Genomic DNA, 5,000 nt, shown 5'->3' with positions numbered 1-5,000 from the left:
CCGTCCTGCAAGCCAGCCGAGGGTCCATGCGCTGGGGAAGGGTGTCCACCGGGGCCCAGGGAGTTTCTCCCCGGCCTGGCTAGGGTTCTGAAGCTGGGACCGGGCCCGGGGCTCTTGCACCGTCCGGCGGGCCCCGGGGTGCGTGAGCCACCCCCGTCCTGCAAGACAGCCGAGGGTCTAGGTGCTGGAGACAGGGGTCCACCGGGGCCCAGGGAGGCTCTCTCCGGCCTGGCTGCTATCAGAAGCAGGGACCGGGCCGGTGTGCAGGAGTGGCTGGCTTTATCTGCTACGCTGACGGAGCGTAGTTTTCTGCCCACCCCTATACAACCGTGTGGTTTGTGAGAACCCGTCCTGCGGCCTGGTAAGGGTCCGGGTGCCCGTGACGTGGTCCATTGGGCGAAGGGAGTCTCCCCAGACCTGGCTGGGATCAGAAGCAGGGACCGGGCCAGGTGGGTGGGTGGCTGGCTAAGTCCTTTCCACTGCGTAGTAGGAGTTTGCTTAGGGCTGGGCGGACTTTGCGTAGCAGAATTTTAAAAAAATTTGTGGAAAACGAGAGCACATCCTGAGTAGGGCTGGGCGGACTTTGCCTAGCGCAACTACGCACTATTCTGAAGAAAATTGTGGAAAACGAGCGCACAACCTCATGGACTGTGTGCCCGGGACGGGTCCCTCGTGCTTGGGCAGGCTCCCCGACCTCCCCAGCCTGGCTGTGTTGAGAAGCAGGGACCGGCCCCGGGCCTCCTGATTTTTGGTCAGGGCCTGGGATCCCACGTCCTGCGGCCTGCCAAGTGTCCATCTGCCCGGGACAAGGGACCCTGGTGCAGAGCCCCGGAGCCCTGCAAGGGCAGTCGGGAGCCCTACCGCTATGGCTCGGTGTGGGCAGCTGGGAGTCCTTCCGGTCCCGGCCATCTGGTCGCACCTTTCCCTCGGCCATCTGGTCGCGCGCAATGCTTTCCAATGGGGCGACCAGATGGCCGGGCCGGCCTGGAAGTCCCGATGAGGGTCCATTCGCCTCGCGGATCCCAGCCAGGGCTCCAGGAGGCCGGGCGCGTCCGCGCCTAGGGTCCCCTCCGTCACTCGGAGCGCGAGGGTTACAAGAAAGGTGGGTAGCCTTCCTCCGGATTAGTAGGGGCAGGGTATGCCGGGACACCCCTCCTGGGGATTGCGGTTCTCAGGCGGGGACCAGATGGGCCAAGCCCGGACGACACTTCCCCGGGGCGTCGGGTGCTTCCTCCTCCAGCCCGCGGCGAGGCAAAGTGCCCAGGACGGGCTCCATGGGTCTCCCGGGCGTCCCCCGAGGCCTGCAGCCCCAAAGCCCTGCAGACCCTGGAGCCCTTCAGCACGGAGCCCTGGAGCCCTGCAGGCCCGGAACCCTAGCAGGCCCAAGGCCCTGCAGCCCCGGAGCCCTGCAGGCCCGGAGCCCTGCAGCCCCGGAGCCCTGCAGGCCCAGAGCCCTGCAGCCCCGGAGCCCTGCAGCCCCGGAGCCCTGCAGCCCCGGAGCCCTGCAGCCCCAGAGCCCTGCAGCCCCGGAGCCCTGCAGCCCCGGAGCCCTGCAGGCCCAGAGCCCTGCAGGCCCAGAGCCCTGCAGCCCCGGAGCCCTGCAGCCCCGGAGCCCTGCAGCCCCGGAGCCCTGCAGGCCCAGAGCCCTGCAGCCACGGAGCCCTGCGTGGGCAGGCGGGAACCCTACCGCTATGGCTCGGGCAGACGGGAGCCCTTTCAGTTGCCGGCCACCTGGTCGCGCCTTTCCCCTCGGCCATCTGGTCGCGCGCAATGCTTTCCAATGGGGCGACCAGATGGCCGGGCCGGCCTGGAAGTCCCGATGAGGGTCCATTCGCCTCCCGGATCCCAGCCAGGGCTCCGGGAGGCCGGGCGCGTCCGCGCCTAGGGTCCCCTCCGTCACTTGCAGCGTGCGGGTTACAAGAAAGGGGGGTATCCTTCCTCCGGATTATTAGGGGCAGGGTATGCCGGAACACCCATGCTGGGGCTGTGCGGTTCATTGCCGGGGACCAGATGGGCGACGCCCGGGCAACATCCTCCAAGGCCTCCGGGGGCTTCCCTCCTCCGGGCCGCGGCATGGCAAAGTGCCCAGGGACGGGCTCCACGGGTCCCGGGCAGTCCTCCCCCGGGCGCCCAGGCCCCGAGAGCTCCGGTGGACCTCCCCGTGCCCGAGGCCAACCCGGGAAGCAGAGTCCCCCCCCGAGCCCTTGGTGTGAGGGTGGGCAGGCGGGAGCCCTACCGCTATGGCTCGGGCAGACGGGAGCCCTTTCAGTTGCCGGCCATCCGGTCGCTCCTTTCCCCTCGGCCATCTGGTCGCGCGCAATGCTTTCCAATGGGGCGACCAGATGGCCGGGCCGGCCTGGAAGTCCCGATGAGGGTCCATTCGCCTCCCGGATCCCAGCCAGGGCTCCAGGAGGCCGGGCGCGTCCGCGCCTAGGGTCCCCTCCGTCACTCGCAGCGCGCGGGTTACAAGAAAGGAGGGTATCCTTCCTCCGGATTAGTAGGGGCAGGGTATGCCGAAACACCCATGCTGGGGTTGTGCGGTTCATTGCCGGGGACCAGATGGGCTACGCCCGGGCAACATCCTCCCAGGTCCCCGGGGCTTCCCTCCTCCGGGCCGCGGCATGGCAAAGTGCCCAGGGACGGGCTCCACGGGTCCCGGGCAGTCCTCCCCCGGGTACGCCCAGGCCCCGAGAGCTCCGGTGGTCCTCCCCGTGCCTGAGGCCCAGCCGGGAAGCAGAGTCCCCACCCCGAGCCCCTGGTGGGTGGGCAGGCGGGAGTCCTTTCAGTTGCCGGCCACCTGGTGGCTCCTTTCCCCTCGGCCATCTGGTCGCGCGCAATGCTTTCCAATGGGGCGACCAGATGGCAGGGCCAGGCCTGGAAGTCCCGATGAGGGTCCATTTGCCTCTCAGATCCCAGCCGGGGCTCCAGGAGGCCGGGTGCGTTCGCCCCTAGGGTCCCCTCCGTCACTCGGAGCGTGCGGGTTTCAAGAACGGGGGGTAGCCTTCCTCCGGATTACTAGGGACAGGGTACTCTGGGACCCCTCTCGGTCCTCAGCCGGCAACTGGGTCCTGCCGTGTGGCAGGGTGGCCGGAGGGCCTTCCCCTGCGCGCCCGGGAGCCCCGGATGGGTCCAGGGGCCCGGCCGGGCCCCGGGTCGGGGTCTCCGGCCCCGGGTGCCGTCCCCCGGCCTGCGGCACCGCCAAAGGCCCGGGACGGGGTTCCGTTGTGGCCGGGGTGCCTCCCGTGGCTGGATTGGGTTCAGGAGCTCCGGCCGGGCCCCGGGGAGGGCGGCCTCCCCGCCCCGGTCTCCGTCCCGGGTCCTGCCGCGTGGCAGGGTGCCCGGGGAAGGGTCCGGAGGGCCCGGGGAGGCTTCCCCTGCACCTGCGGTCCTCGGAGCCCCGGCTGGGTCCAGGGGCCCGGCCGGGCCCCGGGTCGGGGTCTCCGGCCCCGGGCGCCGTCCCCCGGCCTGCGGCACTGCCAAAGGCCCGGGACGGGGTTCCGTTGCGGCCGGGGTGCCTCCCGTGGCTGCATTGGGTTCAGGAGCTCCGGCCGGGCCCCTGGGGGCCCCGGGGAGGGCAGGCTCCCCACCCCGGTCTCCGTCCCGGGTCCTGCCGCGTGGCAGGGTGCCCGGGGAGGGGTCCGGAGGGCCCCGGGAGGCTTCCCCTGCGCCTGCGGTCCCCGGAGCCCCGGCTGGTTCCAGGGGCCCGGCCGGGCCCCGGGTTGAGGCCTTTGGCCCCGGGCCCAGTCCCCCGGCCTGCGGCACTGCCAAAGGCCCGGGACGGGGTTCCGTTGGGGCCGGGGAGCCTCCCCTCGCTCGTCTGGGTCCCGGAGCTCCGGCCGGGCCCCTGGGGGCCCCGGGGAGGGCGGCCTCCCCACCCCGGGCTCCGTCCCGGGTCCTGCCGCGTGGCAGGGTGCCCGGGGAGGGGTCCAGAGGGCCCGGGGAGGCTTCCCCTGCGCCTGCGGTCCCCGGAGCCCCGGCTGGGTCCAGGGGCCCGGCCGGGCCCCGGGTCGGGGTCTCCGGCCCCGGGCCCCGTCCCCCAGCCTGCGGCACTGCCAAAGGCCCGGGACGGGGTTCCGTTGTGGCCGGGGAGCCTCCCCTCGCTCGTCTGGGTTCCGGAGCCCCGGCCGGGCCCCTGGGGGCCCCGGGGAGGGCGGCCTCCCCGCCCCGGGCTCCGTCCTGGGTCCTTCCGCGTGGCAGGGTGCCCGGGGCGCGGTCCGGAGGGCCCGGGGAGGCTTCCCCATCGCCTGCGGTCCCGGGAGCCCCGGCTGGTTCCAGGGGCCCGGCCGGGCCCCGGGTCGGGGTCTCCGTCCCCGGGCCCTGTCCCCCGGCCTGCGGCACTGCCAAAGGCCCGGGACGGGGTTCCGTCGTGGCCGGGGAGCCTCCCCTCGCTCGCCTGGGTTCAGGTGCTCCGGCCGGGCCCCTGGGGGCCCCGGGGAGGGCGGCCTCCCCGTCCTGGGTCCTTCCGCGTGGCAGGGTGCCCGGGGCGCGGTCCGGAGGGCCCGGGGAGGCTTCCCCATCGCCTGCGGTCCCGGGAGCCCCGGCTGGTTCCAGGGGCCCGGCCGGGCCCCGGGTCGGGGTCTCCGTCCCCGGGCCCTGTCCCCCGGCCTGCGGCACTGCCAAAGGCCCGGGACGGGGTTCCGTCGTGGCCGGGGAGCCTGCCCTCGCTCGCCTGGGTTCAGGTGCTCCGGCCGGGCCCCTGGGGGCCCCGGGGAGGGCGGCCTCCCCGCCCCGGGCTCCGTCCTGGGTCCTTCCGCGTGGCAGGGTGCCCGGGGCGCGGTCCGGAGGGCCCGGGGAGGCTTCCCCATCGCCTGCGGTCCCGGGAGCCCCGGCTGGTTCCAGGGGCCCGGCCGGGCCCCGGGTCGGGGTCTCCGTCCCCGGGCCCTGTCCCCCGGCCTGCGGCACTGCCAAAGGCCCGGGACGGGGTTCCGTCGTGGCCGGGGAGCCTCCCCTCGCTCGCCTGGGTTCAGGTGCTCCGGCCGGGCCCCTGGGGGCCCCGGGGA

This window comes from Triturus cristatus, unplaced genomic scaffold, assembly GCF_964204655.1.
Source record: "Triturus cristatus unplaced genomic scaffold, aTriCri1.1 SCAFFOLD_711, whole genome shotgun sequence".
Lineage (NCBI taxonomy): Eukaryota > Metazoa > Chordata > Amphibia > Caudata > Salamandridae > Triturus > Triturus cristatus.
Note: the sequence above shows the minus strand (reverse complement) of the source record.